Source organism: Chenopodium album, chromosome 16 (assembly GCF_948465745.1).
Source record: "Chenopodium album chromosome 16, dcCheAlbu1.1, whole genome shotgun sequence".
NCBI classification, from domain to species: domain Eukaryota; kingdom Viridiplantae; phylum Streptophyta; class Magnoliopsida; order Caryophyllales; family Amaranthaceae; genus Chenopodium; species Chenopodium album.
Genome location: NC_137849.1, coordinates 36,441,174 through 36,453,302, shown reverse-complemented (window position 1 = coordinate 36,453,302; position 12,129 = coordinate 36,441,174). Strand labels below are relative to the sequence as shown.

At 33.0% G+C, this 12,129-nt stretch overlaps 1 pseudogene; it reads left to right on the top strand.

The window, feature by feature from the left end:
- Window positions 1–6,791: 6,791 nt before the first annotated feature.
- On the top strand, window positions 6,792–7,687 carry LOC145585194 (vacuolar iron transporter homolog 2 pseudogene; annotated as a pseudogene).
- Window positions 7,688–12,129: the final 4,442 nt, after the last annotated feature.

The following is a 12,129-nucleotide window of genomic DNA, read 5'->3' as shown; positions in this document are numbered from 1 at the left end:
TTTATTATTAATCTTGTTAGTATCATGCCTAGGATCTTGCAAATATTTCTATTGAGATTATTATGGTTGTTATGATGATGATTGTTGTTATATTGTTGATTGATATTATATTACGTTATTGCTTTATCACGCCCTCTCTTGCAGGATTAAAGGGAATTTGTACTTGTAATCACGCTTAATAAGATAAATAATAGTTTTATTTAGGCTAATGTGATTTTAATTCAAGTGATCATTAATAATAAATTTGTCTGTGCATTAATATTCAACCAACATAGATTAAACAGGTTTAGGATTAATATATTGATTGTATGTTAGTCAGAAAGCGTACAAGAATATGAGAAGAATTAAGTAGAGGCCTAGTTTTAGGGCAGCTTCAATCTCTTTTAGGTTGGATTTGTACCTTCATACTCGAATATCCAGTCATGGTTCCAGACCACTATGGAGTTAGCAATCTCATGGATCGTGAAGGGGTGTAACCTTCATCCTGTGAACGGTTTACGAGCTCCTAAAACTTGTGGGCGACTCTTCTGCTCTAGCTTCCTTCCCTTTGGACGCCACCATGCTTAAGTGTATGATCACAGTGGGGCTCAAGTGTGGGAATGCTTGAAATATTCCCTACAGTACTGTACCGCATTGGTGCTTTAGCACCTCTAACCTCCTGCCGACTTCCTCCTCCCCTCATTGGGGCCGGAGCTCTCGGCCTTCCCCTTCCCGAGGACACTCCCTCAGATGAGTATTGCACTTTGTCTGCCGGGACGGTCTACTACTCGTCTTCATCAACTTTTCACTTTTTATGTAATCATGCGCCTTGTTAAAGGCTGCCACTAGTGTCGGTAAATTTTTCCTCGTCAGATACAGCTTAAACTCCTGCTGTAACTTTAGAATCGTATTTGCCTCATTATTAAACCTCTTGATGTAGTCCCTTGAGACTCATCTGCCCTCTGTTCTACTGCCATCAACTCACCTGAGGTTCTTTGCCGTACACTATTGCTGATATACTGCCCTACAAACATCTTTGTTAGCCTCTCAAAGCTATCTATCGTACCATTTCCTAGGTTGTTAAACCTATCTACCGCAACCCTAGTTAAGGTGGTCGGAAAGACCTTACACCAAATGACATCCGAGTTGGTGTATAAGATCATATACCCCTCATAAGACGTTTTGTATCTGTCTGGATCCCCCCTTCCGTCATATCTGCATGTCGGCATTTTTATTTTTTCCATGGGTTGATCCAAGATACCTTGTACGAATGACGATGCCCTTAACTGGACCACTGCCCGCACCACTTCCAGCCCGGCACTCTGTGAACTTCTCTGCCATTGATTTCAGGTACTAACGGCATGACTAGAGGACTGTGCCTTTGTCTCTCGGGCGGTTGTGTGTGTCCTTGACAGCGACACTTCTCGTCGCGGATGCCTCGGTGAACCTGTTGCCTGATTAAATTGACCTTCCAGATTCACAATCGGCACCCCTTCTCCATCCTGGGCTGTCCCAGCCTTCTTCCATTTTTTTATTCATTTCTCTCATTACCCTGGCCGCTGTTTCCAAATTTTCTGGTGTAAACTCGACCATTGGGTCTAATGTTATGCCAGCTTGCCCCTCTGGCGTTAACGACATACCAAACGAATTTCCACTCAGAGTATGGGTTTCATCTACCACTTCAACCTCTGGGCCTGTCACCCTTTGGTTTATCACCCTACTAATTACATTATTGCTTTCCGGTATTTCCTGATTTCCAGCCATAATTTTTCTGCGTTAGGTCCTTAGGCGATAGAAGTAATCACTATCCCCTCCTTCTAGCGCCAAATTGTTCATGCTAAGATCCGACAACCTACATCCGAGATCCAAGAACCCGTACCCGAGGTCCGTGAAGCTCCTATTGCCAGCCTAAGCACCTACACAAGAAACAGAGATCAGTTAACCCCGGAGTAAATCCGGGGAAAACCACTCCGATGACAAAGTCAGTAAGTGTTTAAGAGTGAAGAGATGATATGAAGAGAAAGAAGAAGAAGAAGAAGAAGAAGAAGAAGAAGAAGAAGAATAGAGAGAGAGAGAGAGAGAATAATAAAGTTGCCCTTAAATTAAGGGACAAACCTCATATTTATAGCAATTCTAATCGCCAGGTGGATGCATGGCTTGCAAACCACTTTATGCCGAGTGTCAAGCAGTTGATGCCACGTGCTGACTAGCGACAACCCGACATGTGTACCCTTACACGTATTAGCCGATATTTTCGCCGGGTCTAAAGATCCGGACCCGTATTTACTTGTAACAATGTAGATGTCGGCATTGGATAGCTTACCGGTATCTCCCCATACAAATTGTAAAGAGACTTTTTTTTAATTTAATTCTCTATATCTAAAATTCTATCTTCATTATGTGATAATTAATTTAGTGTATACGTGCAATGTACTTATTGTGTATTGAACAAACAAGAATAAAAGCTTATTAGAAATTATCAAATTAATAAGTTGGTACAAAATTTACACATTTTAAAATATAGTGAATGATTGATTGAAAATACATATAACTCCCTCCTTTTTATCTACTTGAAAACACCATACTTTGACAAGCATTTCAAGGAAGATAATAAGCTTAATAGCAAAAGTAAACATACAAGCTAATTGAAATAATTTTACCACGCACTAATAAGAAAAGATTGTTAAATTTTACAATTTTAAATTTATAGCTCAATCTATTATGCCAAAAGTTGCATTGCAAGTAAAAAAGAAAAGGATTAAAGATTTATGAGTGAAACAGTAACTATAAAATACAACGTATAATATATACTATAAATCTAACACATGATATTACATGCACGTATAGCAGTAAAACACAAAGTAAAGCTTGGTGTAGTGGAAAAGTTTATGTCGTGAAATCAAATCTCATTAGAGACACTTTGGGGGTGGGGGTACCCTTTCACACCCTCTCAAAGGGTCTAGACTACTAACTCGGGTCAAGTTGATAGGTGAGAGGTTTTGGTCCGGCCCAATAGGACCCTTATCAAATATATAGTAGTAAAACAAGTGCAGTTCTAGTACCAGTATATCAATCAATCAATCAATCAATCAAAGCCTTAATCCCAAAAGTGGGGTCGGCTAACATGAACCAAATTTGATTATTCCGTGTAGTCATCAACATAAATCTTTCTCCTCCATCCCTTACGATCCAAAACTTCATCCTCACGTAAATCCATGCACTTCATATCCTTCCTCACTCCTTCCAACCAAGTCATCTTTGGTCTCCCTCTTCCAACCAATTAATAGTACCAGTATATATTATCTATTAAAAAAGTAGGAGGTGACTTCAAAATGCAGTTAAATTTTTTTTTTTTTTTTCTTTTTTTTTGCTACAAAACTCTCTATTATCCCTCTTTATATACATGTCTAGCACTTAAGTTTTAGCCAACAAAACATCAGATTAAATCTCATATCATGCATGAGGGCTATTGAATTCTCATAAATTAATTATTGGATGAAAGAAAACATAGTGCATGATACACTCCTAAGTCGTAATTGAGTGCACGTAATAGTATCCATCACTTGATTTGCAAATGTCGTCTCGTGTGTTGCTTGCGTCTATGCAAATATAATACAACTTCAAGTGGTGGTTTTCTTGCGAAGAGCACACTCTATTATTTAATATTCACTAGTGCTTTTCCACTCAACAATCCATTTTGTCTCATTTATTTCTTTGAGTAGTGCTAATATTTGGTGTCCCAACTAACTTATAACAAGATTTTATCTAAATATGTATCAAAACTAACTGATAATGGTTTATATCATATGGGTCATTATATTTTGTAAGAAAGAATTTAGATGTTGCTCAACTAGAGCTAGGTTCCAACTTTGAATTATAACTATGTTTTATAAAGATCTTACCAATTGCAGACAAATTTAAATTATACACAAATAGTAGAAAGATAGCACTTATATGGTGATGGATCAGTGTTAGTAAAAAAAAGATAAAATATTGTAAAAGTTAATAGAGTAAAGAAGATAAAATATGTACAGTATGTAAAAGTTAATAAAAAGTGTAAAAAATTGGATGGCGTAATTTTATTTATTTTTTAAAAAAAAGTTATAGATAAGGTGAGAAATTTGTGGGGTAAGAGGGTATGATGGTAAATATATACTATGTTATAAAAAATAAAATCATTATGAAATAAAGGTAATATTGCATATTATTACTAGGAAAAAGATATATGCAGCCCTTAGGACTGCATATAAGAAGTTAAAAATGAAAACAATTGACAATAAATAATCATTTATTACACTGATTTACTCGTGAATTATCAATAAATTCACAACTTAATACTGAAAAATAAAGTATATTAAATGCTTATATGCAGTCTTAGAGGCTGCATAAGCATTACCCTTATTAATAAAGGTTATTTTAAAGCTAACAAACTATTAAATCATGTACAAGTATTATATAGTTCTACAAGAAAAATAATTAAATTTCTTAAGTGGCAAATTTTAGTAGATAATGATACGGAGTATACAAAAGGACTCATTGACTATCTCCTAGACATTGTTTTTTCACTACACATTTAGGCTTAATGTACACATTTAAATTTGTAAATAAAGTTACAAAAAAGTATGACAAATCATTCGTAAGCAGCTAAAGCATCAAATCAAGAAAAGATCAGGGTGATCGATAACAACTTTCACTTATGATATTACTGAGCTTTGACCAACAAAGAAAATTTAAAAAGCATGGTTTTGTTGGTGAAAAGAAGAAAAAACTAAATCTAAGGATGAGTTCTTTTTAATCTACAATAGTACTGCAACAGCTATAATCAAGGGTCTATTTAGTTCATCTGTATAAAAGTATTAAGTCAAAATAATAATTTCAGTTCAATACAAATAATTTTAGTTTGATAAAAATAATTTCAGTCAGTAAAAATCAATAACTTTCAAGAAGAAACATAATAGATAGTCAGTAAATATAATTTCAATTCTGATAGAGTATAAAACATATTTATAGGCCTCAATTATCAGTTTAAGCTTTTGGTTGACTTAGTCCACTAACATGGTATCGGAGCTAGCATGACACAAAGGTTACGGGTTCGAAACTCATCCACCCCCCGAACTTTCTAGTGGAATATTTTGCACAGGGTATACAGAGGGCCCATGGTGCATCCACATTTCAAGCCCAACGAACTCTCGTATGAGGTGACGTGATAGTGTATATTAGTATAACAATAATTTTTATTCCTTAAAAATAAGATGAATTGAACATGGCCCAAATCACAACAAGAGATTGAGGAATAGTCATATAAACCAACTTTAAATCATCACATAATAAACGAATTACAGTTACGTATGACGGTACGAGTCCATAAAAGTTTGCAAACACAATCAACATACACATCGATCACTTCCACGAAATCTAGAAGAAGATTAATTTTCAAAAATAAGGAAACCTCAAGTTCCAACCATTTCTAAGCTTCATTACTTCATTAGCATGTTAACCATGAGACTTTGGTAACAAGGTATCCTAAGTACTAAAAGTTTACGTGCTTTCCTAGACTATTGTTAGGTGATGGTACACTAGTGTTATCCACAACATCTAGCTCAATCGATAATACTCCGATCCTATGATGAACATTATTTACCAATTGGTTGTTGGTGTAGTTGTGATTGGGACTACACTTGGTAGGAAGGACCCGTGTTCGATCCCCTGTAACAGTAATCGGGAGGGGACTGGAACCTAACCATCCAGAATTGATCCCCGAATCCGGATTAGCCCAAAGGGTAAATCGGGTGAAACACCAAAAAAAATGATGAACATTATTTCATGAATAAAGTAACAAAATATCTTCTAACATGAGTGAGCCTAGTAAATAGTCCTTTACATAATTACATTAGGAAAGATATAGTTTGAAAGAAAATGAGCCTTTAAGCTACCACCCTTTTGCATGCATTACTAATTGTCGTGAACTCGATTGTTCATTACTATGATTAGTATGTTTCATTACTATGCTTTATTTTATAACAGTGATGGTCTAGACTGTAGACTCATGGTATAAAGATATTAACAAATAATTGAGGAAAGAAAAAATAAAGCTTATTGTAAGAAAATTGGCTTCATCAATGTGCAATGAGCACCTAAAATTTTTTTTTATTTTTTTTTGGGTTCATTCGATGAATTATGCTCATCTTATATTTTGCAAAATAATTAGATAATCGAGGAAAATTTTAACCTTTGATGCACCTAAATCAAAATAGAATTGTACTCTCTTTGGCAAAATTAAATGGAGTTTTAGACGGAGTTTTGAATTGTGATTATATTTTTACAGAAAGTAGATGTGTGGAGAGATGTGACAATAATTTTTATTTTAATTGAACGAGAGAACTTGGGGCACTAAATCTTAGTAGTGAAGAGCGTAGTATTAACCAAAAATAGAAAGAGGCAAAGTAAATTAAGACAATACAAATGAAAAAATAACAGACAAACTAAAATGAAATGGAGAGAGTAATGTCCATGTGAAATCTTTGATCACCATAGAATCATCTCCATGTCCATGAAAAGCCAAAGCAATATGAAATCCACTTTTCTAAAGTAAATTTCACTGATGAATGATGATTTTGACCAGATATAAAGCAACTATTTTGTTTTTCATGTATGTGTACAATCTCACACATAAATCTTTTACTTTCCATTAATAAGTGGTTTTTCTTGGTGGAAAATCCCACTAAAAATTTTACCCTACCACCCTCCTTATAAACCCCTCCCATGCACCCTTCTCTTGCAACATACCTTTACATGCAATTAAACTAGTCCCTTTCTTTTTTTTTTTTTTTTCATAAAAATGGCAACTAAACAAATACCTTTCCCTCCAACCAAGTTGGAAATAATAAGACCAACCATTGATGAAGAGAGCCAAAAGCAAGGTGATGATAATAAAAACACCGACATGGACTACTCGAAACGTTCTCAATGGCTTAGAGCGGCGGTCTTAGGAGCCAATGACGGGCTTGTTTCAACAGCATCACTCATGATTGGAGTTGGTGCGGTGAAGCAAGATGTCAAGGCAATGATCCTAACCGGCTTTGCTGGCCTAGTAGCCGGGGCATGTAGCATGGCTATTGGAGAGTTCGTGTCCGTGTACTCCCAACTTGATATTGAGGTTGCTCAGATGAAAAGAGAGAAAGTTAAGGAAGGAGAAAAGGAAGAGGAAGAAGAGGACGAGCGATTGCCAAACCCGTTACAAGCAGCATTTGCTTCTGCCCTAGCCTTCTCTTTAGGGGCCTTGGTACCACTATTGGCGGCATCGTTTATTAAGGATTATAAGGTGAGGCTTGTGGTAGTGGTTGTGGCCGTGACCGCGGCTTTGGCAATGTTTGGGTGGTTAGGGGCGTTTCTAGGAAGAGCACCCCTTGTAAGGGCTTCTATAAGGGTTTTGTTGGGTGGTTGGCTTGCTATGGCTATAACCTTTGGATTAACCAAGTTTATTGGGTCATTTGGTTTATGATTTAAAATATTTTTAGAAGTAAATAATGGTTAAGTATGACCTTGTAAACCACAAGAAAAAAGATTTGTAGTATATAACTAGAGTGTTACATGATTATATTGTGTTGTCTTTGTCTAAGTTAAAACCGTGATTATATGTAGTTGAGAGAAATTATAACCAAATGATATAAGCATATATTTACCTTTCTATTTACGCCAGATGTGTACACAGTTGCATGCATCCACTCCGCCCCCAAAATTTAATATCTATTTTATACTTTTGTGATTTATATACAAGTATAGATATAGTTTGTGTGAGATATTGGGATCATCTCAATAAATAAATACTATAATAATATCTAATTTTTTATAATTTTCACTTATTTTTAAATTAGAGATAATGATGCTTTAAATTATGCGTTGACAAGCTTGATAAATGTTCGTGTTTGGTGTAGACGAGTAGTTCATTTCCTTTACTTCTTGTACGGATGTAGGCCGGGTTAGATACTTTATTCTTTTTTCTCCCAAATGTGCTAGTTCTGCTACTATATATACTTTTTAAATAAATTGGTTGTACGATAAATGTTGTACATTCGTTGTAAAGTTATCTTAAAATGATTAAAAGTTACTCCAAAATGTATAAAAACTACCTCACTAAAATAAAAGTTATCACAATATTAATATACCTAGTATATAAACTAACGTTATCTATGCTTTAATAAAAAAAAAATAAAAAATTAAACTACTCTTTATAAATGAGTAAAAATAAAATGTTAAAGAGTGAAAGTAAATATATTACCCTTATAAAACTTATCTCGTTGCCTAATTATAATAAAAATCGTATCAGTTTCAAAATTACCCTAAAAAAAGTTCAAAGTCACCCCAAATTCTCTAAAATTTAACCTAAAAATGTTCGAAGTATATTAATACTAGGTTAGGTCCCGTGCCATGCACGAAATATTTTAATATTCATTGTAAATTTAGCATTATGTTTAATTAAAAAAAAAAGTAAAAATTATCTAAACCTGTTGTGAACAAATTTTTGACCTCATTTTCTTCTAGTTTCATGTCTTTACAAAAATTTAAACATAGAATATCATATCATGTGAAAGAGTTGTTTGGTCGAATGAAACCAATGAGTATTTCATATGGGTATTTATAAAATTTAAAATAATATATATGTCATTGATCACATGGGTAATTATAAAATCTAAAAGACAAATTAATGGTGTATTATATTGTTTTTAATTTCTTACTTAAATTAAAGGAGTATTTTAAAATTAATTATATAATCGTATGAGTAGAAATTTAATAGAAGTATAATATTAATAAATTACCCCATTTTCTTTAGATCGTTTAAGGTTATATATTGTTTACTCTCTAACCATGTATCTAATCAGATCACAACCAAGTGCAATATATACCTCATGTGGGCTAGATACTTTTTCACAACAACAACTCATATGTTATTCATTAATTAATGTCTCTGGTTTTTTCTTTGAAAATTTTCATTATTTATAGTTAATTGTTTTCTAATTTTTCTTTAAATATTATGCAATTTTGTTTTATAAATTATTATTTTGGATTTTTTTTCTCCTACGTAAATAATGTCATTGGATTGTTGGACAACATTTTTTGTAAGAAGAGTAGTCGGGTAGTCATATTAAAATTGAATATCTTTAATCTTTGCGATTAAAATTTTCAACTTTTGTTTTTTGATGCAAAATTTTCCTCCTTTTGTTGTATAGTAAATATATATAGTAGAATTTTTCTATACATATATATAAAGAAGTAAATAGTAGGAGAAGATACATATACTATAAGATTTTTTGTGCATGATTCTAGTTAAGTATGTCAATATACTATTCTTTAAAAAAATTCTCAAAGATTAAGTAATTATATGTTGCCAAAAGTTCCAAAAAGATAGTTACATGCATATCCATCTATAGAATGTAAAAGATCATTACTTATTTATATGATTAATTAAGACAATTATTATTAAGTAATTATTTCCTAAATAAAAGTTTTATAAAAGGAGTGTTTAATTTACACAAAAAAAAAAAAAAAAAAAAAAAAACCTAAAGACACATCAAAATTTGATATGTGTCATTGCTGATGTGTCTTTTAGTATATAGTTATTGATTATTGATTAATGTAAAAGGTGTGCACAAAATTTTAAAAAAAATTAATCTTTCAACTTTCATTTTAGAGATTTATTTATTTATTATTTTTTGATTTTTCATAATTTTGATTTATTCCCCTAATCAATCCGCCATATGTCATAAAAAATATACTACGTATCTTTTACCATTCTTTACCCCGGTACTTAGTTCATTCATATTGTATTAGTTATTTAGTTATTTTAATACATTTGCAGCTAGTGCCGGACCTTGGCCGAAAATATATATTAGAGGGGTCAGGATTTAAATCTTTTACCTCTCGCTCAAAATTAATCACTATGTCCCAATAATTTATAAGTAAAAAAGGTTATTTAACTTTGTTAACTAATTAATACAATAATTTATCAGGGGCTAGGCCCAAATGGCCTCGGTGGAAGGTCCCCCGGCCTCTAGGCTTAGAAATGTGTGCTCTAAATAACAATTAATTTTAAATTAGTACTTTTATTAGCAACTTGTCAATTAAAATACTAGGCCAAATAAAATGGATCAAAGTAATTGTAACTAGCCTTAAAAGAGTCTGCTACGGTAGACACCTAATTGTGTCTCCCCAAAAACCAAACCCAGTGATGAATATCTTTCACGTCATTGATTATCGAACAAAGCGAAGATGTGAAGAGTCTCGTGATGCGGTTGTTTTAATAAAAATACTTCATTCTGTTTTTGAAAATATTCCTTTTCGTACTCTATTTATGAAAATATCCAGTCCAGTTTAGTTTGGTCCATGATATGGGTCCAATAATGGTGTAGTTGGAATGGGCTTGAAAAAATCTTTCCAACGATATATTATAAGCCCAGTTCCAATGAATAATGAGGAAGTTATAGACAAAATACTAAACTGGGCCCAAAATGAGTTTTATATGCAGCCCAATGATTAAGTGGAGAGCCCATTAATTATTATTCCTAAAGTCATTAGGATTGACTTTAATCTTCTAGAATAATCTAGAAGGTTCTTTTAAATGCTAGTGGAATTAGGATTAATAATTATACTTTTATTTAGAAAAGATAATGAATTTAATTTGGAATAAAACAAGTATTTTAATGATAAATCTGATCTTAGTAATGATAATTATGGAGTTTAATTACTTAATTATATTAGGAAAAGGACTCCGTACAGAGTTTTTATCATAAACACGCTATCGCGCTGCGACAAGATTATCGTATCATGATAGGCCTATCGCATCGCGACAGCTCTGTCGCATCGCGATAGGAGCAGTTTTACTCCGAGTCGATTTCAGACTCTTTTCTATCATTCAGGACAGTTTTCTCTATAAATAGGGGCGTTATTCCCCGTTTTCAAATCACCAACAACTCTCATCTCTTCTCTCTCTTAAGCAATAGCTTATTCTTTCTCTCTCATGCTTTCTAGCCTAGCCTTTTTACAAACACAATTCCGCATTCACAAGTTCTAAACACACCTAGCCAAGTTCGAAGTTTCCTTTGCCCTCGACGTGAAAGGTTGCTAATTTCTAATTAAGGGTTTGGTCCCAAATCCTTATTTCAATTATATAAATTAACTGTTTGATTAATATTTTGTTGAAGTTTACTAACGCGTGTATTTTGTTATTAGAAAGAGATACGAGGCAATAAAGTGAGTAATCCAATTACTCTATATCTTTAGAAAGCATGCTTAGATTATTTTATTAAAACCTAGTATCATGTTAGGATGCTTTTATTGCTTTCTAGTATCATGTTTAGGTTGCTTCCTATTTCTTATATCATGTTAGTACCATGTTAGGGATAAAGCTTTGATTTTTAATGCTTAGTGACATGCTAGAATTTGTTATTAATCTTGTTAGTATCATGCCTAGGATCTTGCTAATATTATTATTATGATGAGATTGTGATGATGATGATTGTTGTGTCAATAATATTATTATGTTGCTTGATATATATTATTATTATTGCTTGATCACGCCTTTACTGCAGGTTTAAAGGAAATTTGTACTTGAAATCACGCCTAATAAGACAATTAATAATTTGGTTTAGGCTAATATGATTTTAATTCAAGTGATCGCCAATAATAGTTTTATTTGTGCATTAATATTCAACCAACATAGATAAATAGGTTTAGGGTTAACCTAATGTTTGTATGTTTGTCAGAAAGCGCACATGAATATCCAGTCATGGTTCCAGACCACTATGGAGTTAGCGATCTCTAGAATCGTGAAACGATGTAACCTTCACCCTGTGAACGGTTTACAAGTTTCTAAAACTTGTTGGCGACTCTTTTGCTCTACCTTCTTTCCCTTTGGACGCCACCATACTTAAGTATATGATCACAGTGGGGTTCAAGTTTGGAATGCTTGAAATATTCCCTACAACTATTAAAATAATTGGGGAAAATTAATCATGAATAAAACGACCTTTCGGTCTTTCAAAAATAAACTGTCCTTACAATTATTCCAAAAATAAAACAACCTTTCAATTATTCCAAAATCTAACGACACTTTTTATATTCTTTTCTTTAAAGCAAAAAAATGCTTACACAACA